Source organism: Rhipicephalus sanguineus, chromosome 1 (genome assembly GCF_013339695.2).
Source record: "Rhipicephalus sanguineus isolate Rsan-2018 chromosome 1, BIME_Rsan_1.4, whole genome shotgun sequence".
Lineage (NCBI taxonomy): Eukaryota > Metazoa > Arthropoda > Arachnida > Ixodida > Ixodidae > Rhipicephalus > Rhipicephalus sanguineus.
In genome coordinates, this window is record NC_051176.1 from 267,029,714 (window position 1) to 267,052,455 (window position 22,742).

General features: G+C 48.6%; 1 protein-coding gene across 1 annotated transcript in view; it reads right to left on the reverse strand.

Moving 5' to 3' along the window:
• LOC119378911 (uncharacterized) overlaps nt 1-9,252 on the reverse strand; it is a 45,602-nt gene extending 36,350 nt beyond the window's left edge. Inside the window, 1 exon segment of the mRNA XM_049411719.1 lies at nt 8,906-9,252. The gene's annotated coding sequence lies outside the window, so the exon portion shown is untranslated.
• Nucleotides 9,253-22,742: the final 13,490 nt, after the last annotated feature.

Consider the following 22,742-nt stretch of genomic DNA (forward strand, 5'->3'; position numbering starts at 1 on the left):
TGAATGTCCACTATTGGACATTCAGTCTCGTTGTACATTCCGTCTCGTTGGACATTCAGGCCGCAAGCGGGAGGTGGACCCTAGTAGGGGCAACGGTATTCATCGCCATGCTCGGCTGCCTGTTTGTAGTGTGATTACGTAGCTATTCAGTTGCGTTAATACAGAAACGTGCATGCCCGTCAGAAAAGGAAATCAATACGTCCAGTATACGTCGTCGTCTTTGTTATTGTGAACGTTGAAATCCGCTAGGACCCTATATTTTAAGAAATACACAAGCGCTCATAAACTGCATCGTGCCGTGGCACAACGTATAGTATTCCATGCTGCTTGATGGCTCGGTACAGTCACACGGACGCTCGGTCCCGTCCCATTTTTCGATGTACAATGAGAAAAAAAAAGAATAAGAAATAACGAAACCGCGAAATCCTATACAAGGAGGGATAGCAAGCCGGCGAAGCGTTCGCGTCAGCCAGCGGCGGCGGAAGTTGGCGTCGCCAGGTTCATCGCGTTACGATGACGCGAAACGCAAACACTATACTTCGACGAGCGCGCTGCGCTGCGTCACCTTGACGCATGCGCATTCGCGCGCCTGGCGTCCCTCTTGTATGCAATTTCGCGAAACCTCGCGGTTTTTGTTATTCTTTTTTTTTCGGCGTTGGACATCAAAAAACGGCCCGGGCCATTAAATTTACATCCTTCCTGAATCTTTTGTCGCAAACCGCATTAAAATGTAATTACAACCGAATCAAACAGCTCAGTTCTAAAGGAATCGCCCTATACTACGACCGAACAGTTTCGTTTTCTTGCCCTAGCAGATAATGTTTCCGAGCGATAACGTCTAGTACAGCCCGACGCCGTATGTAAACGTGCTGGTTTAATTGCTGGTTTCTGAGCGAGTGTAACGGTCTTGGCCCTGTAGAGGCGACTGACGGAAATGCCCGTTTCCTATCAATACCAAGGTCAACTGGTTAGCACCGCGGCCTTCTACAAGTTGTGTTGCCTACTGCTGGCAAGGACAAACGATTCTATATCCCAGAGTGGGCAAGAATCGGCAGTTCAGCCAGAGTACGCGACGACGGTCTTCCCAGCCTATCTCGCTGAACCAGATGCTCAAAAGATTTTTCCGCGGCATTCCAGAGGGTCCCATTCGCCTTACAGATATCTAAACTTTTTCACATCTGCTGGCCCACAGGTCGCGGGATCGAACCCCGGCCGCTGCCGCCGCATTCCGACGGAGGCGAAATGCTATATAGAAGCCTGTGTACTTATATTTAGGTTAAAGAACACCAGACGGTCGAAATTTCCGGAGCCCGCCATTACGGCGTCCCTTGTAATAATACAGTGGTTTTGGGACGCAAAAACCCAGCAATTATTAACTTTTCACATCCCTCCACCGAATAATAATAATAATAATATCTGGGGTTTAACGTCCATCCCCCCACCGAAGCTCACAATGTACCGACACCGTTTTTGAAACTACTGATGGGAAGTTGTGTTGTATGTGCACTGTTTGGGCCAGCTAGTGTGATCAATTGTGTAATGTGTTCTGTGGCCACCGCCGCCTCTGTCTTATGTATATAGCATATGGGATGAGGACACGGTCAAGCACACGGATAGTTTTATTCTCATGCGCTCCACCAACGTTAAATAAAGTACTATTTGTTAAAATGTTATTGGGTATAGTTACCGTACACAAAATCACAAGATTTATTTAGTGCGGTTCAAGCGCATTGTGAGTGATTTCTTGAACAATATGTAAATCTGTCCTCTACAAACGGACATTCATTTCACACGTCGACCTCCGTATTTCTTATTTCTGGCCGTGCATGTGCTTAAGACGCAACTACATGCAAGACCGCTACGCGCCGAAAGCACTACTTGCACGAGTGAGTAGTGTATACGTAATTATGCAGGCGAAAAAACACTGTGCAACCGATCTCACGTCTCCCCTTGAAAATCTTAGCAAGCCGCACCCGGCTTTCCGTCGAGGACGGTTGCGTTTCGCGGCGCCGTTGCTTCTCTTTATTACTTTCTGCCTTTCTTCTTCTCTGCAGAGCTCAAAAGGCATTCCGGGCGTTCGTGTTTATCTGCAACCAACGACGACGACGCCTCTCCATTTGGCCGGAATCCAAGGCAGCAGCAGCAGCAGCAGCAGCAGAGGGTCGAGCGCGACGCGCCGGCGATTTCAGCGCCATTTTGAGTAGAGATTTCTCCCCATCGTCGTCACTGCCAACGGCTTCTTGCAACGTTGTTTCGTCTGCTCTGCCCTCGAAACGTCATACCGACAGGGCCAGCGCAAAGGAAGCCTGCTGTGTAGAGACGAAAATTACTCGCGCGACAGCGACGAATCAGCGTGCATCGAATCCGGCTCTTTCAGCTGTTCGAATCGTACGCCGAAGGAGGCCGCGTGATTTACGTACGGCATAGTGACGTCTCAAGTAGGACATGCCTTCAAATACAGCGCGCCGGGCACGATAAACCGCTGAGTTATAACGTGCAACCTCTACACTTCCCAGCTTGTGTGGGATTTCTATGGCGTGCGCGACGCAGGTCTGAGAGCAGTGGTGCGCGTCTATACGCAGTGTGAAACTAGTAAAACCAAAGTTGATTATGCGCTACTCGGACTACGGGAAATTGTGAGGACGATGGCCAAGGGCAGGCATAACGTATAAGGCAAACATGAGCGAAAAGAAGTCGGTTCCAATCAGATAACAGTTGCATTGACTGGGCTCAGCGGTCAGGCGCCTAAACGCACCTATACCAGCACGTGAGGGAAAGGATGATGGAGCCCGTATAGGCAACATCGGCTCACAGCGTCTTCTGGCCGGAAATTCGTGGTAGCACAAACATGAAAAACAAAGGGTTGACGCAGATGTGGACAGAACGTTGTCATGCCTCCCGGCTCCTACAATGTGTGGAAAACATGCACAGCGACTTTGCCTCAGTTCGAGGTAAATACATAACGTATTTGTAGAGGCTACTACCAGATGCGCCACATATACACGAGGCTTCAAGGAGCGCAAGTAAATGGCAGATTCCGAAAAGCATGGGCTACTTGCCCTTAGATGCAATTACAACGTGTGCGTACAGCTGCTACTAGAGGAGCCGCGAGTGCATGCCGTTATTCTGCACGAGTCCTGCTAAAAGCCGCAGAAGTGTTTGCAGGAAAAAGAAAGCGATCACTCAGCAGTACACACGTACCGCTCCTCGTTCTTGCTGATGTCTGTCAACGCCAAGTGGAACAGCGTTTTCTCTTTATTTTTTCTGAAGCTGGAAAATTGGTTTCTGTGCCCATCTGTCAAAACTTTATTTTTTTCCATTACGCCACCGCCGTCGTGTCAGGCCTTAGCCTCATAGCGAAGAAAAAGAAAACTGCGCATCGCCGCCGCCTACCGAGAACACCTACCTCTGCGGCATTGTGCAGTTGGCAGTGCAACCCGGAATTTCTATTAATCTCCGAGGACAGGAAAACAAGTTACAACTAGGCTTATTCCAATCCCGTCGCGAAATCAACCTCAAGTTGAAGACACACTTGGAAATTAAGGCTTTGAGCCACTGATGATTACAAATGGCAAACACACCTGGCTGCATTTGCACAGCAGAGTGAACGGTACGTGACGTAGTGTATGGTCTAGCGACTTCGTGGTTCATAGGGGGCAAAGTTTGTTTATACTCGAACGTAGCAATCATCCGGCAGCGCGCGCACGTGCTATACTGATAATTTCGGCACGTTCTCAAGGCTGGCAGTTAATAGTTACAGGCAAAGCTTCGGCGTTCTCTCGTTTAGTTCGCTTTCAAAACAAGTGATAAACAACTTCTTCCGCGTTCTTTCATAAACTTCATCGCTTCTGAAAACTGAAATTTGCTTAATCTCCAGCGATATAATATGCAGCGATATTTCGAATGGTTTCGAAGTCTTGACGCAATGGTGGCGCCAAGTACGCGCGCATGAACTTCAAGCCGTGAACTTTCCACCCCGCCGGCAGAGAGTCACGAGTGCGCCTAATCGACAAAATTGAAATAACCGTACAATCGAGTAAGTAAAGTCTGCGAGAACACGAGTATGCATATTGTATTTCCCGCGGTCAACAGGTCTGCACGCGTTTCACGTTACAAATGAGATGACATCGTATCACGGTATTAGAATAACAGAGAGCTAAGCTGGTTGGTTAGTATTCATTCTAAAAAGACAGGGCGGGCAAACACGGACGCAAGAAAGAAGTCAGGACGCCACAAACGCCGACTATCAAGAGAGGCACAACGGCGGAAAAGGAAGAAGACACGAAAACTTATCTGCGCATGTCCATGCAATAGGCGAACCTATCAATCGGGCACGCGTGGGAGTCTACGCGGAAGATAACTGTTAAGGCATATGATTTCATCTTTATGCAAGTTAATCGACGGTTGGCTCACATATGCGCTATCACTATTCCCGATATGCCATGCTTCAGTCATCAGGCGCGTTTCTTCATTTCTATGCCGGTACAACACTGCGCATTCATCGTCGTGATTGTGGTGTCCTGACTTCTTTCTTGTGTCCGTGTTTGCACGCCCTGTCTTTTTAGAATGTATTAAGGTATTTCCAGGGTTGGGAAAGACACTGTCAAACACAAAACGCACTTGTAACCGCTGATAACGCATAGAGGCGCCATTAATGCAGACGAAGCTTACGTGCTAACGATGTAATGCTCCCTACAGACAATCACGTTCTCGCTGAGAGTGTCACACTTCGTAAGACGAGACCGTGACATTTCTAGCGAGGTGTTTAGCTTGCAATGTATACCAGCGCGTACGCGGTACACTGACCTCTGTGCGATAAATGGGGCCGCGCGTTTGCAGCGTCAGCGAGAGATATTGCCTTTCACTCCAGTCGACACACAGTAAACAATGAACCCGGAGACCGTGCCATCAACGCGAAACCTGTCAACTTGACCCGCCGTACTCTATAGAGCAGCCCTTGTTAGAGAGGAGACAATTATGATTCTTTGTTTTGCACACGCTGCCGTGAGAAGGGGAGATTCTGTGTGTCATTCATAACCTCGGCGGTGTCGCTGCCTGAGCGAGTGAAAGAAAAAACAGGCAAAACGATGACGCGTTAAACAATTGCACGAAGGTCCGAGCCATGTTTTCAAATAGGCACGCAACATGATGGAGTTCCCTTCATGCGTGAAGCAGTGGCGCCGGCACGAGGACGCCAAGCAAACAGCGGTCCCATACAAGCTGCCAGAAAAGTGAACACTCACGTGCTGACACGTAAACCTTTTGCAAAAAAATGTAAGCAAAATTCTGCGAGCGAAAAGTCCGCATTACGACATGAGGCAAGGTTAGTTGGTGTTCCATGTTGTTAAAGTGAAACAATGAATTAGTGTTGTCTGATAAATTATACTGTGAAAAGCCTAGTGGCGTTAATTTTACCACCATAGAATACATGAGAAAATCAATGTCAATAGAATACATGAGAAAATCGATGTCAAAAGCATCACTTAAATTTCCCGCTGAAATTGCCAAGGGTGACGTCACGGATTTCAAAGGTTTTTTTTTTTCGTATTTTGGCCACATTGGCTCAACGAAAATTTCTAAAACTTGGTATGTTAAGTCTCTGGCTCCCTGAGAAGACAATGTACTTCATTGTTACCGATTAAGAACTAACTGGGCCTTAGTAGGCGCCGTCAGAATTTATGACGTCATGGCGACTGGTGCAGGAACTTCAAGGTGGCGTCGCCAGCCACATTTTCTTTTTGCGCGTTTTCTCGATTACCAAGCGTTTTCTCGCAGCAGGCGTGGTGATATTGGTATTGTGAAGGAGTAACTTACTAATACGAGAAAAATAGCTTTTTCTCTTTAGTGTCCCTTTTAAATAGCGCGACGCGCAATAGAAAATATAGAAAAGAAGGGCACATAGACAAATACCGGTCATAGAAGCTATAGCCTGTAAGTAATTAGCTTTGACGCTAAGGAGTTATCTTTCGTGAAAAGCGTGGGAAGCGATGCGCCCACAATAACCTCTTGTTGTTTGTGATTATGCATAAATTCAAGACGTTGAAGCGATTCTGAAATCGCGCATTCGCTAATAATTAGTTGCATGTCGTCTGCTTCTCCATTCTTCGTCTCGCTTCGCACTGACATGGGCGGAAATTCGCCTCGAGTGTCCGTATAATTGCGACGCAATAAGTTCCATTCGCCAAGGAAATTCATGCCATGAAAGGCTGTCTGTTGAACCGCCGACGCGGAGACTTACGAAACAGGAACTTGTATCTTGTTCCGAGCATACTATGATGTAAGTATTCCGTAACGATACTGCTGAGCCTCTTGTGCAAACGGTGCGCACCCCTAAACGGTTTGCGATATGCAAAGAATGAGACGGAGGCTAAAATAATTGGAACATTATAACCATTAAAGCGAACGTACTCGAACAGGCACTCTTTTTTTCCATCAGCGCAGAGGAGTGGTTTTTTTGTGACCCACAACAACCTGTTATGTACAAGTTCAAGTTGTTTCTTACGGCCTAGCCCATTTTATACGCCTCACGAGCACCACCTGTAATCACCATTGATGGCTCTATATAAACAGCCGCCAAATAACGGGCGTTCAAGGGGGCAGGTGAGTGAACACGGCTGGCGCGACTCTTGGCAGGGGCCATTACGGGCACGAAGAGTGGCCCTGAACCGAGTATGTACACCATGCATCCGCGAAGCTGCTCTCTGCTGTGAAACCTTAAATTAGACGATTACGGTCTCCGCCTGACTTTGCGCAGCTGGTACGTACAGGAGCGTTTAGGCCGCTTACTAGAGCGAGGAGTACCGCCTACAAATGCAGGCGTCGCTCAGAGATCGTGGATGCCGCACGTGCCTCACAGGAAAAAAAAAAAAAAAAAACGGCACTCCGTCGAGGCATTTCGAGATACGAGTTTAATTAGTCGTGGAGTTGCCTTACATACACGGTCCTGCCTGAAACATTAATGAAACTTGGTCATTTGCGTCACCGTTTCACGGAGCTTCATCTTTGCGAACGGCTTTGCGAGCCGTGTAACGCCGCGGCTGCGATGTGACACCTTCAAGTTTAGCTGCATCGTTGCGACGTTGCAACTATGGCGACACCATACTTCATGCCTACGCACTCCCTAATATTTATTTGTAAAGCGATGCATGAAATGCAGTGAGCAGCAAGGTAATAAAATGATGTCGCTAAGTACTTCAAAATGCCTTACGCAGCAGACACGTGCTAATAAGAGCACTCTTAGGTACTTTCAACACAGTCAAATGACAACCCGTCTGTCTCACGGATTACGTTTCGCATATGGCCTGAGATGAGGGACCCAAGACATAGGCTCGCACAAAGTGCAGACATTACAAGTCAGTGCTACAGGCGCGGGGTGAGTGTTGCACAGAAGTCGTTGGCATTGCACCCTCTAAACCAATATGAAAGGGAACACCGAATTTGCGTTCAAGGTTGGCCATTTTCCTTCTGCTTTCTTGCAATCAGCAAACGTTCCATGAGCAGAATTTGTCAACAAAAACGAAGAAATAGCAGCGGGTGAGATTCTGTCATTCGCATTTGGAAATATTCGCTTTTGAACACGCATGAACTGTTCCCTTTCGTATTGTTGTGGACAGTACATGCTGATCAGCCATAACGCCTACACTAGAATCATAGGCGTGCGCAGGGTTCCCCATCAGGGGGGGGGGGGCGAAGGTTCATCGCAGCGCCCCCCCCCCCACCCTACTAAGTCAATGTATGAAGCAGATTTTGCGCCCCCTCCCCATCTGAGATGACTAGAAGGGTCAATGTACGGGGCAGATATTGCGCCCCCCTCTTAGGTGATTAGGGGGGGGGGGGCGCCGCCCCCCCGTGCACACGCCTATGACTAGAATAGTCTCATAGTCGGTCAATGAAAGTTTTACGTTTGAGAAACCTATGGCTGAGGAGCCATGTTTGGCGCCGAAAAAGTTTACGCTGCAAGGAATCGAACCTAGTACAATAACTTTTATCATGTCCTGCATAATTACCAATTACAACGGTCGACGAGCACACAATTTGATAAGGTGAGCAAGCAAATGCCTTCAACGGAGGCGACGAGGACTAGCGCTGCGTCAAATCAACGCAAGCGCGCATGCCGGCGTTGACGCAATCCCAGCGCTTCTCCTCGCACCTGTAAGCACCAGTACACCATGCATTACGACAGCAGTGTAAGCTAAGCAATGGTGAATCTCAGCCTATGCTCCAGGACGGCGTGTTGAGGAACTGTCCTTATACTTACGTTTTATAACGAAGGCAGACTAGGAAGGTCTCGCGGAAGCCATGACCGCTGCGCGATGTCAGCAGACCGTATTCACGGTCGACAACGATGGAGACAGAGGTATCCCGATGGCGTGCAAACACGCGAGTGGAATTTCACACGACCCCCTGGTCGGACTCGCCAACTTGAAACCGGAAAAACGACTCGTACACTTCACAGTGAAATACGTGCGGTGGGTACCACATGCCTCTCGCCGACCAAGTGGCCAGCTGCTGAGCAACGCGCATCGGCACTGCGAATACCCCGGGCACATCACGCGGCGGTAACGCGAGCCGACCGCAACAGGACGCAGCCTCTCAAACATGCCCTTCGCACGGGCGGTGGTCCTCCGCGGAGCAGCGCACGCTCTCAGATAAGGCGCCGTGGCTTCGCTCCGGACAGCAGCGTAGCATGTAGTGCACGCGCATTTCCGACGGGCCTCACCTGGGCCCGCCAGGGGTGGCGGCGACCGCCGGTTCCAAGTCACGACTGCTGGTTCGCTCCGTCGCGCACGGGCACGCGTCGGGCGTAAACAGCGGCAATACATAGCGGCGAAAGCCGCGACTACGGGTTTGGCGATCGCACGCCGTGCCAGTGGTAGTCGTAAACAAGACCCGGACGGCCGCTTACCTGGCTGCTGCCGCCGCTGGCCGTGGTGGCGCTCTAGTGGAGAGGGAGCCCCGGCCTTGTGGTTGTCGGGTGGGGGGCCCCCATCGAGAGTGCTTATCGCCGCGGTTTTTTTATCCCGTCGCCGAGGAAACTATCGGCCGCTGATGCGTCGTGCGGAATGGCGTCGCTCGAGGGACGACGAGCGTAGACGGAGAGGCGTGCTACGAGACTGGCTGCTGCGTCTTGCGTCAGCAGGAAAAAAAAGCGGTCGGGCGTCGGGCAACTGTGGGACGCGCAGGGAGAGGGAACCGGTGCCACCGCCGCGTCGGCGTTGCGCGTCCCGCCGACAGAGTCGGGCAACGAAGAACGCGGGCTGCTGGGCCGGCTTCCCACCTGCGGCGGCGGTTCGCATGCGCCGCGTTCTTTGCACCGCGACACGAGGGAGAGCAAAACAAAGAAAAAAGAAAGAAAATGTAGCTCTCGTTTTCACGGCCCCGCTCTTTCGCTGTCGACCGTGAACTTTGGAAGCACGGTTTGACCTGCATGGTCCGATTTCAAGTTACCGCACTGCCATCTGAAGTGTTTTCAACCAAAACAGGTGTCCGCCGTCTTTCTCACTTGATAAGCACGAGTACGTTAATCAGACACTATAGCGTAACCGGAGGTTGAGTTAGGGATTTCACCCCCTGCATCCAAACTTTTTCACTTTTTATGTCTATATTACCTGCACACATAGCCGTGCGCAGGGTTCCCCATCAGGGGGGGGGGCAAAGGTTCATCCAGCGCCCCCCCCCACCCTACTCAGTCAATGTATGGGGCAGATTTTGCGCCCCTCCCTCTTAGGTGATTAGGGTGGGCGGCCGCCCCCCCCCTGCCCCCCCCCCCCCCTGTGCGCACGCCTATGCCTGCACACATACAAACACACACACGCGCATGCATATAGAAGGGTTAGACACCCATCCCTCAAATAAAATGCTGGCTATGCGCTTTCAGACACCTTTAATAAACAACCAACAGATCATTATTCGCGTCATTTTTTTCTGGTTACACAAGATCCAAGATGAACTTTAAAGTCCGCGTGATGTGTGTTTACGCGGAACTCCTCCCTGCACGGTAAATTCCCGCGTCTCTGCGCAAACTAAAGCATCGAGATGTCGACGCGCCTGCACGATTCTGCATCGCGTGTATGTAAGCAGCGGGAACAAAAGGACGAGAGCGTGATAGCACCGTCGACAGCATGTTTCCCTTGGCACCCGGGGCTTTCAGCACTCTTTCTCAGCGAAATGCGTCGCGCGCGCTCGTAAAACGCGACATGCGCTTTTCGGCGCCTTTTCAAATGCTCTCTCCGTGACAACAGCCGCCCCGCGACAGAGTGCCGCACTGGTCGCGAAGCCCCATTTTGTAGGTAGTAATTTTTTCGCGAACCTCGGACGCTCGCGCTTTCTTGTAATCGCTGAAACATCGGAATGTTATTACAGTTCCGAAAAGAAAGACCGTTGCACAATGCGAGTCGTCGAGGAAGAAAGAAGCAAACTGCGGCGGACAGAATGTAAAATTGTGAGAACGACATCGAGGCTCCTCAAAGTCGATCGAGTCTGATCGCGGAGTTCCGCATTCCTGAGCGATGCGGGCGGTGCTCCCCCGACGGAGGGGGGCGAACAAGACGAGGCCCACCTGCACAGGCCTTCTGAGGGAGGAGTGTCGTCAGATATTGTGCGCCGCACGGCCGTAGAAAAGGCCGCCGTTGCTCCCTGGTTGCCCTCGCCTCCTCCCTTCGGATTTGCCAAGCGGAGCGCTCGGATCGTTCGCTGTTCTTTATGGCCACATCGCGCGGGGTGTTGCCTCGGCGAGACCATCGAGTGTGGCGCGCATATGCGCGCGATCCTATCTTGAAGAGGGGGCCGCTCGAGCGCACCCTTCTTCGGGCTGCGCTAGCGCCTTCGAAGGCTGCTACATGTGCTTCTCAGCGGAGTCATGGGAAATCAGTGCCGCCGGGGCCAGACTCGAAGAGTGCGCGCGCGTTCGCTGCTCAAACACGAAACGTGCCCGCGAAAAGATAGATATCGGCAGATTCGGCCAGCGCCGTAGGAATAAACAAGAAAAAAATAATAAAGGGCCAGCACGCGGGCTTTCGAAACGAAACACTCTGTAGGCGTCACACAACCGAGTTTTGCATAAGTTGCCAGAGGAGGTTACCAGAGCTGGAGACTTCGTTTCCCGGCGTGGTCTGTGTGTGCGCACTTTCGTAGAATGCCTCGCTCCACTTGGACGTATGCAAAGATGCGAAACAGGGAGGCGGTTTCGTCTAAGTTACGCTTTTTTTTTTTTTATGGGGGTGGGACAGTTTGCGCGTTAGAACAGACGCTAGAAGGGAAGTAGCGGGTTGTCAGGTTACGCATGACGTAGATGGGCTGCGTTACTACTACCACAGTCCTTCTGCCCATCGCAGCAAAAAACGATAACGGGACCTTGCGCCCATGAGATATGTATGCAAGATCACTATCACATTCCCTTTGATAGTTCCTAACTCAGCTGCCGTTGAATAAGCAAGTAAACGCGCGGACGGGCTTGCAAAGCACGCGTTTCAAGGCCATTAAAAGGGGCACCTTCACGTTATCCACGTGCTTTGCGTTTTTTTTTTTTTTTAGTGTAAGAACGAGCGGCTCGATAGCACTATAATGCGCACATGCGAATTGTGACTCAGTCACTTCGGAAACTACTAAGAGCAAGCATGCAATTCTTATTATTATTCACAGTGGAAGCCATGAGACGATTGTGCCACCTAAAAGTACAACACTGCGATGAAGGGTGCTTTACAGAAATAAATTTCAAGCATGACTTAAAATAAAGCACTTGATGAAACGGCCATGACACTTCTCGAGAGCAAAACGTTTACTTGGGTGAGTTGGTATATAACGAAGAAGTAAAAATGTTAGCGCATAAAAGAGAACATAAGAAGTAAGTGGATACATTAGCGCCTGTCCTGCGTGCTCAGTTCTTATTCACGCATTACCGCGCTAATTTCTTTCGTTTACTTTTCGTGATTAATTCGTTGATCGACCTATGTCCTCTTCTCGACCCACAGCTCAAGAATACCGACGTTCAAGAACCTGCACATTTGTGAAGCGAAAAAGCCCTATCAATAAGTTCTACTTTCCGCCTTTCTTGAAGCGCTCTTATATCTTGTCGCTCGAGACATACTTGACCTCAAAGTCGTATCCGGGCAAGATTATAGACTGTCTCTGCATTCGTGCAGCTGCCGTGCTCGTCTATGAGTAAAAGGGACACTGAAGAGAAAAACGTATTTTCTCGTATTAGTTAATTATTCTTTCACAATACCCAAACCACCACACCAGCCGCGAGAAGACGCTTGGTAAGCGAGAAAATTCGCTAAAAGAAAATGTGGATGGCGACGTCACCTTGAAATTCCTACACCAATCGCCGTGGCGTCACAGATTTTGACGGCGTTCGCTAGAGCTTACGTATGTCCTGACTGGCAAAAATGAAGTGCGTTTTCCTCTGAGGGGGCCAGAGACTTAACATACCAAGTTTCAGGATATTTCGTTGCGGAAATTTCGACGCGACATTAGAAAATGACACTTTGACCTTGATTTTCTCATCTATTAATAAGGCTATGACAGTGAAATTAGTGACAGTAGAGTTTTCAGAGTACAGCTTATCAATCTTAACTTATTCACTGTTTTGCTTTGTGTCACTCCTTTCATCCAACGATAAAGTTCACGTCCGAGACCTCAGCTGAGAGCATCAACTTTCTTGACACAACCATATATCTTGAGAATGGTATATTAAAGACTACGCTGTATAAGAAACCATTTGACAAGCAACAATACCTAGATTATACTAGCCATCACCCAAAACATTGTAAACAGGGCATTTTCAGGAGCCGAGCAACAAGGTTACGTCGCATATGCGTAGAGGATCAGGATTACGTAAACAGACTTACTACCCTAAAAGAAACACTAGCAAACAGAAGCCATCCAAACGCGTTCCTTCATAAGGCTTACACGGACGCACTAAAACTAGATCGCACTGAGACACTCAAACCACGCCCTAAAACCACAACAACAACAACGCCTCTTCTCACTACAAAATTTTCCAACGCACTTCCGAACATAAACAACATCCTCGCAAAATACTATCCGATTCTAACAACCAACCAGAAACTTAAAAAAATCTTCCCCGAACCGCCTAAGGTTGCCTACAGACGCAACGCCAATTTTAAAGATATGCTCGTACATGCAAAACTCGCAACAAAAACTACACCAACGTCTGGACCCTGTGGGCGTCCAAGATGTTCTACGTGCAAACATATACAGCCAGCCACCAACGTAAAAAGCACAGCATCCGATTACCTTCACAAGGTAACATCGAACTTCACGTGCACCTCAAACAACCTGATCTACTGCATTGAGTGTGCCACCTGTAAAAAACAGTACATAGGCGAAACTGGACAACCAATCAGGGGCGGATCCAGGTGCCAACTTTGGGGGGGGCGGTTCCTTCATCTGACCGGGGGGGGGGGGGGGGGATGGTAGGGTAGGGATGAGGAGAGACAGGCACTGCAGGCAGGCGGGGGGGAGGGCTGACACGTGCTTTAGGGGGGGGGCGATCGCCCCTACCGCCCCCCCTCTGGATCCGCCACTGCAACCAATTCATGTAAGACTGAACGGCCACCGCGCAGACACAAAGCACAACTTACCAAAAGCAGTAGCCAGCCACTTCAATCAACAAGACCACAATTTCGATCAAGCCAAACTTTACATTCTACAAACAAACTTCCGGTCACCACGTGAGAGGAAATACATGGAATCGTATTTGATACACAAATTTCAATCCCTACACCCATCAGGAATAAATCTAGCTCGTGGTAATTTGGAATCGTTAAAAGCCATAGCATGATTCCTATAATATTAAGAGACATGAAGTACGCTCAGCTTTCAAAAACCTTAACCTTTTCGCAAAATAAAATCCCGACCAGCTCCCATAATACACTATCAATATTCTTTTTTAATATCTCTTAACCTTGCATGTATAAATGTGCACATACGTGTAGATATTATTCTCTTAAGATGTTTTCATTTTCTAGTGAATCCGAACCACGGTTTCCTTCCCCCTTTCCGCGCTCCAAAGGCCGCTTCTGGCCAGCATTGTCACAGCCCTCGCTTTCTCAGGAAGTTCTACGAGTCTTATTCCGATTGTTCCCCCCCGGCCGCCCCTCGTTCCTTTCAACTTTTTTTTTTTCCCTCTTAGTTGACGGGCGCCCAATTCTTGGAAGCCACCGACGACACTGCATGCATATGCCAGCCAATTACTTCACCCTCTTAGTTGACGGGCGCCCAATTTTTGGAAGCCACCGACGACACTGGATGCATATGCCAGCCAATTACTTCACCCATTAAGCAGGAGCTTGCTTTTCAGGCAACCCTTTCAATATCACTTAAAGTAGGCAGGCGGCATTTTAAACGTACGCCGCCCGAGTACCTTCCTTTTTTTTTTTTTTTGTCGTCTGTAGCTGCCTTCCCCACCACCTTCTGCAGCTCCTTGGCGGACATTTAAACGTAAGCCGCCCGGTTTTTCTCCCCGCCTGTAGTTCCCTTCCTCACCACCTTCTGCAGCTCTTTGTGATGGCTGCACTCGCCCTCTCGCTTGGTTGTACCCCCCCCCCCTTTTTTTCCTTTTTTTTTCTTTCTTTGCAGCTACCTTTAACTCTGACATGGCAGACCCGAACGTGTTTGCAAACTCTCTTGAAATGTGGCAAGAGCTTTACTCCTCTGCTTTAGAGTTTCTCTCTTTCCAGGCATCAATTACCAACAGCAACAGACGCGCCGCCGCTGACATGACGTCATCACTAACCCCATAAAACTAACACGCCAGGGATGACAAGGCGCCTTTGACAAAGATAGGTCCCCTATCGAAACGTCGGCCAGCCTGATCTGAGGCACTTTCTCCTGTTTTGAAATCTATAACGTGTATCCATCCGTCGGCTCCCTTCTTGATCTTGGACTTTTGAGTATACCAGTGGTTTGTGGTCCATGAACACAATAAATTTCCGTCCGCGTGACAAATTCTTTTACGCCGTCCACTATATCTCAAAGCTCCTACTCTAGGGCAAAACGACGACGAGGTCACTTATATGAGGATTACTTAAAATGAAAATTAGGCGATTTAGCGCTGTTTAATAACTAAAGGAGCCAAATCTTCCCATAAGTCCTGGTTCATTGCTTGCAACATCAACATTTCTGGTTTTTGTGTTCGTGCTATAGCTTACTGCAAAAAAAAAAAAAAAATTCACATTGCTTGTATAACTGCACGCACGTCGTGCCACGAGATATAATGAATGCAATCGAGCGCAAACCTTCGTTTTGCTCTCGAAACTTGGGCCAGGTGTATTAGTCCTACATTTTACGAGAAAAAAAAAAAAAAAATGACGTCCTCCTATCGGAAATAAAGGTCCGCTGCGCAGTTTGGCTCGCGGTTTCCTCGGAACAACAAACGCCCGCTTGTCTGACGTCTACATACTGTTCAAGCGTTTTGAAGTAATAAAAGATGAAACTGCGCCTGCCATTATTTCTTTCCTCTCCGAAACAACAATCGCTACCGCACAAGCCAGCTTTCGCTCACGTCAACGCACGCAACACGCCATTCTACTTCGCCTCTGTCTCGGCAGGCGCATATTTTATTTATCTTGTTTTGTCGGTGATCTTATTCTTCAAGGCCGCTGTCGCTACGTGCTGACGCGAGAAACGTTCTCAGTCTCCCTCTCTCACATACACACCCACAAATGTGTGTGTGTGCGTGTATATATACATTGCTTTTCTGTATGTGGCGCAGAAGCCCTGTCCCGTGCAGATTATTTTTCTCCGCTCCAGCCATTACTCTCCCTTGACAAAATTATTGATTGATTGATCGGAGTTTTCCGAAGCCGCGTGCCGGCACCGACGTTCCTTTGTGCCCAGCTCAGCCGTTTCTTCCTCACTCGTGGCACCATCGATATTCGTCACTGTTTAGCGTGACTCGGGCACCGATTAGGCCGCTTCTCGTGATCAGGGTTGAGAGCGCGCGAAAAGGGGGGGGGGGCGCAGCACCGCTCACTTCCAGCCTCGCTTTAAAATCAGATCAGCTCACACCGGTCGCCGGCGGTGTCGCCAGCCGCGAAGCAGCGCCCCCGCAAGAACTGTCGTCACGCGGACGCCAAACAAAGGGTCGAAATCTCCGTCCGCTGGTCGGCGTTATGCGCGGCACGGGACGCCAGCAGCGAAGTCTTGAGACTCGAATGGCAAACTCGCTGATTTTTTCAGTATTTTACACTCGACGCACGAAGTTGGCCGCGTGTAGTTTTGCCTTGGTTCTTCGCGCCACTTTTATGGTTGCCGTTGATGTTCATTAATGTTTGTTCGCCCTATGCTGACCAAGGTTCCCTTTATTCAAGGTAGTGTGAGTCTTGCTTCAACGTACACATACCCGCTACACAGAGACTTCGAAACTATACAGGACTGCAATAGCAATAATTTCTTTAACGATATGGAGACGCAGAAATAAACTTTCTTGACGCCCCCTTTAGTGCAGCGACACTTTCACTTATGCAACTCTCGCACATTGTTAGAAATGAAGGACACCTACACCTTTCTCAACAGCCCATGGTCAAAATCGCACCTTTTATACCGTGAACTGTAACAAAAAATAACTATACAGAAGTAATACTGATCAAGCTTAACAATCTGCCATATGCATTACAACTGATCAATGCCTGTAATTTCTATCCGTGTTCTATTCCTTTTGCCCGTGGTTATCGGCCTATGTGGTACCCTCGTTGTTTCTGGGACCAGCTGTACGATAGCACAACGAATGGTCAAAAACGAACAGAAGTGGCTGCAAGGAATCTTGTACGGCACAAGGGCCGTGTTCCATCCGATTGTAAACGTTTCTTAGCGTCCCCCGTCCGGTTGCGTGGGCAATATGGGTGACGCGGCTCCGCGCTAAGCAGTGACGAAGTGCGAAAAGAATGCAAAACCTAACACGGGCCGAGCTCTGTTTGTAAACGTAGTGACAAAGGTCAGCACAGGGGAACAGGAAAGCGAGAAATATACGAGAGCTGTTGCTGACATTTATAGCTGTACTCTTCTGAGTAAATGGAGACAATAGCGGCAGAGAGAGAGAGAGATGTGATGATAAAAGACGGACAGAAGGGAACGCGCTGTTACGATGGAGACACGTATGCGATACATCTCTCGGACACCGCAAATCCACTTACAGATCAGGCGCCCTCTCTATACCCGCGCGGACGCAGCCAAAGAGCGTTGTCTGCTGTACGCGGGTTGTGGCAGCAATGGCAATGTGCTGCGATCCCTGCCGATGTTCTAAACGTAACCGTCGCCAAGTAGTCTTGCTTTCGTTTCCAAATGATGGCTATTGCTTACAGGAGATGAGCCACAGAAGCGGACGGTAACATAAATACGCACATAAAAATATAAGGAGTAATAATAATGAAAATAGGAATTACCTGTAAGGAAAGCAGCAACAATAACGCCATATGTATACACACATAAGCTATAAACGCTATATGAATGGGAAGTATGCGAGGTCGTACCTTCTGCTGATAAGCGGCACAGACCAGCTCGTGCTGCATAATCCAGGCGCACAACATTTTGACGTCCAAATTGTGATTGTGACGTCAAACATCCCGGGGCGCGGACAGGCACACAGCGACGCGCTTCGAGCTGCGTCACCGCGTTGTCTGCCCGCGCATTGGGACCAAGCCAGCTCACGCGGAAACTGTGAATCATGTCTTACGCATTGCGGACGCGACCTGAAGACGGGCGCCTGTGGTGTTTGCAGTGCGCGCCCGTCCGTAACCTGGTAATCAGCGGATGGGCGACGCGGACGGCACTTCCGGCCATGTGCTCGCCTGTTGCTATTAATAGAAGTGACGTCTGTGGGTCACTTTCAGCGACGCTACCGGCATGCACGAGGAAATGGCGGTGAGGGCAGGGGGTGTGATTCGGACGTCCGTCGCTGGACATTACAATGCCGAAAAGCGGAAGTGCGCATGAAAGCGACTAATACGGAGGCGCGTAATACGCGCGATAGATGCAAGTTACCAAAGGCACCTCACAGATCTATAGCGTTTGACTAGTGTTTGCATTTTTGGCAATTATATATGGTTATTTCACAGTGTATAATTTGCAAATTACTCGCAGCATGTCATGTATTTACGTGATAATTTATGTACATGATGTATGTGCCACATTCTTGACTTCAGAACTTCATGTAAGGGGACATTACACTTCGTATTTTCGAGCCGTCAAATTAAGAGTGTCATGGTTGCGCTTCAAATTGTATACTGTAAGTGGTAAGTATTTGTTAGGTTCTGGAATTTTGAACCCTGTATGTATGTTCGACCCTTCCAAGAGCTAAGGAGTAGCCGGCGCCTTATTTGTGCGCCAACATCTCCTTATATCATGTCAAAAAGAAAACGTTCATTTTACAGTTAACTTCCCAGCACAATGAGGTTGTACGGTTGTACTTTTTCCTTCTTCACAGTCATCATCATCATCATGGATCAAATCTACTGCAGTACTACCTCTCTGGCCGCTTTTCCGTGGGAGTTGTATGGCTTTTCTAAACTTTGTCTTGTATGGCCTTTCACGTGAGACTCCAGAGTCCTGTTCTAGTTTCATTACACTCAAGGTTGGATAACTTAATTGCGAACTGTACAGTTCTGTCACTTTCAATATGCCATTGAAATTGCTAAAATCATTACCCTGCTTTTCCTTTACTGCGCCCATTTTGGTCCCTTTGGCAGTTTCCTTTTAGCTGCATGCTTTGATGCTGCCACTTTTCTTTCATTTGTTTACCGCTGCCTCTATCTTTTTGACGTTAGAATTCCGTATGTCCCCGACTTCCTTCCTGGTAACGAGCTTTGACAGTTCAGTAAATTGTATTTTATTCTTTAGGTAGCCACTTTCATCAGTTGTCTATTATTATGTCTTTCGTGATTTGAGAGCGCTTGTTTCCTTCTCAATTGGGGCTTTACCTCCGACTTCAATTGCTGCTTCCGAAAACAGTCTAGTTACTTTTTCTTTCGTTTCCTCTATTTCGTCGTTTTCTTCATGTTCAAAAGCATCGTATTTGTTCTGCAGGGCAATACTAAATTCATCTTTGTTTTTTTTTTGTTTTTTTTTACCCTGCACTGTACACAAGGACGACGACAGCTCGGCGGGTCATTTGCTTCTCGTGTCTTCCAGTAATTGCACCCTTGGCGTTATGGTGGCGTGGCGGCCTGGCACTTCCTTTGCGGCGTCACACGTGTGTGCCATGTCGAAGGATCACCGCAGCAACAAGGCGTACCGCGTTTCTGCGCTGAAATGTTTCGTTCGTTCCGTCCTTGTGGGTTAGTTGTGACAGGGTCGTTTCATTAGCGTAAAAGTTCGCCGGGGCCACGTCGGGAGCGCCGTACCGGAGGTAATACGGATGCACTTTGAAAAGCAGGCGTCTTTCTTGTAAAGGCGCGTATACGATGCCGTGAAGGCGGCCGCCACATACTTATCGGCGTGTGCTCGAGCGCCCAGAGCGGCCACTAACAGCTCTCTCGGCTGTAATTCTTTCTCGGAGGCCCGCGGCGAAGAAAGCGGGCATTGGAAGCATTGATTTTGCACGGCGACGACGGCCCGCCTTCCTCGGTGAGGAGCAGCGCGCTGGTCCGAGCGCCTTTCGACGGCGGCCGTCGTGTCCTCCCGGAAGTGCCGCGCCGCTGCCAGTCGATGCCCCGTCGTTAACGGCCGCTGGCAATTACACAGGCCCACCAATTACGCACGCAGCGACGCTTTTCACTGGCAGCTAGACACGGCCCAAGACAATAGAAGTCCGACGAAGCCTGCTGCTGCTTGTCGGGCCGCCTCGGGCACGGGGGCGTTAGAAAGAAGGGAGCGGGACGAAAAAAGAAGCCAGCGTCGACGACACGTATAGATTCTGCCGTCTCGCTCGAACGGGAACGACTCCCTCCCCCTACTTTTCCCCCCTCCACCTCCCCTTCAGGGCTTCTTTGGACGATGTTTGTTCGCGAAGCAAGCGCGACCGTTCTCGGGGCCATGCACCGCAGAGAAGACGGCGCAGAGCGGCGGCTCCGATGCCTCTCGACGCGGGGCACGCTGTCGAACGAGTCATGACTGTTCCGAAAGCGACAACGCTTGAACTGGCTTGTTACACCTGCTTTGAACGCTTTAAACTTACCTTGGCAGCGTGGTGCTGACGCGCTTGAGTGGTGCTGACTCCAAGATGGCGTTGCAGGTGTGCGTCCGGGGTGTATTTCTCGCAAAGGCCCCGCCTCCCGCTTGGCTACGTCCATCAAGTCAACACGCTCAGTTGACGTTGGGCACACTACCAATCCTGTACCACCATTTTGTCTACACCGGCGATTTCGGACATCGTTTTCAGTTCACTGTTTTCACATCACGTGGCGTACTGATCTTCATTATTCAAAATTCGCGCGATAACGTACGCAGTGTTGTGTATAAAAACAAAATACATATAAATAATGCCAGACCACGATATCTACTTTCACAACAGAGCGAAAACCGGGAATCATTGAATGATAGCCGCAACGCATACGACGAGAGGCCGCTGCTCGACTGTGACTGAGGATTTGTGGCTGGATAGAAACTAAGTGTACTTACAAGACGCAATTATCCTCTTGTGCGCTTTTAGTTTCTATGAAGCCGCAAATTCTGTAAAGATAGGAGCTATCTACGGGCGGTGCACACGTGATGTGTCACGGGTTTTTTTCCCCATATCGTTTCCGAATAAAATATTGTTGTAAGTCAGCACTCGTGTGTCTCAAGCCTCTTCTCTGACCTCGTCTTGTGCGCTTTTAGTTTCTACCATATTTTACCAACATATGCCCAACAGTGACCTCAGTGCTTTGTTGCTGTTGATGAACGCACTCAGGGGGTTCGGTCGCGCTTCAAGATGGCGGAATCTCCAAAAAGCGTGCTGCACTTTCTCTCACAATTACCTCATTTGTACTTATAGTCTGCCTTTTCCATATTTTATTGCACTGGTAATACAATAATTGTCATATTTTTGTATACCTTTCATTTGAAACCTCTTGCAGCTATGTTACTAACAGTTTGCGGAATTGGTTATCATTTACTACTAATTAGCGGTGGCTATCACTGCTGCTAATCACCTACCTGCTACTATTTTAAAGAATCACCATCCTCAGTCCATTCTATGTCTATTGCAAGACGAAGGCCGCTTCCAATGTTCTCCTATTCACTTTTATCTCCCACATTCAGACACTATAATTAACGAAAATTATCTCTACTGATTTTCCTTACTGCGTTGACTGTGATGACAGCCACTACAACTGCATTTTTTTTTTTTTTTGCAGCAATGGTTGTGGCGGACTGGCACAGCTCTTCATGCACATGTGCTGTCTGCGCAGGTTTTCCTGATGCGACAATTTTGCACACGCCGAATGCCGGCTTAAGTGGCAGCTACAGTAAATAGTACGCGCAATCTACTGCATGTTGTATTATATTTGACGTCATATCACCTTTTCGGCTGTCTATTTCCCAGCGTCAACTACATAAGACGATGCACCCCGTGATGCCTCTCAGTTTGGCAAACTGGCACTACTCGAGCGGGAAAGACGTCCACTGCCTGCGCACGTAAGATTTATTTTATTTTTTATTTTATTTTTTTACTGCATCCTCACCTCTTGCTGCCTTGTTGCTCATCGTGGTTTTCACGAAGCCAACTAACGCGGAACTTGCCAAAGGTATAGATGTACTGCTCAATGAAGTTCGGGAGATGCGCCATAGCTCCGTTTTCAATTATCTATGTGGAACTGCTAAGCAAAAGCATGAATCCGTTTCGAAAGAGAATAGGTAATTTCATAAGAAATATGAAACGGTGAACCAACGTGCTGCTAAGCTGAATAACATTCCCGCTTAAATAACGTTGAAATCGAGGGAGTGCCTACAACAACGGGTAAGGGGAGTACTGTACCGCAGTTCAGCGCATCGGAGAAAGTGTTGGTTACGCTATCGTTTGTGCTGACATTGATGTATTCCTCCGGGTTCAAAAAAAAAAAAACGGATTAAATGAGAAAAACATAATTACCCGCTGCTGCTTGGGTGTGAAGAAAGCAGACTTGACCGACAAGGCTAAGATGGACCAGTGGTTTTTAATGAGCACTTGACACCTGAAAACAAGCGCCTCTTTGCTTAGGCACTCGCTCTAAAGAAGAAAGCAAATGTTAGCTGCCAGAATAAACCCACGAAAAAAAAAAACCGAGACAGTCACGTTTTCCGCATTTTTTTTTTAAATATGCGACCTTTCCGTTTTTAAAAAGCTTATACTTTTACGAAGCTTATAAGCATGAGCTTGAACCGTGGCTTTTCACACCGTTAAAAATAAAAAACAGCGAAGTGATCTCTGCACTGCGAATCTGTATGGAAATTGGATTCGATGATTGCTGTCTTCTTGGCAAGAAACAAGGTTTGGATGAATTTATCGTTAACCATCCTCGACCTACCCACAATTCAGCATTGCATATGACTGACTAGTCAGCTCAATTACGAATGAAAACAAAAACAGAATAATCATTGGTGAACAATATATAATCATGGACACTAATGATTCGTTATCAGGGCCTTATTCTTAAAAATGGAAGTGACAGCCTCGAGAACTAGCAACTGATAAAGCAATCTTTAAATGGGCATGACTCAGAGCCAGCGATTTCAAAACTGACCAGTTAGAATACCAAGCTTTGGTCATTAGAGAGAACCCGTTACACCTAATCGCAATAAGCGTCGTGATCACTCCATCTCCATAT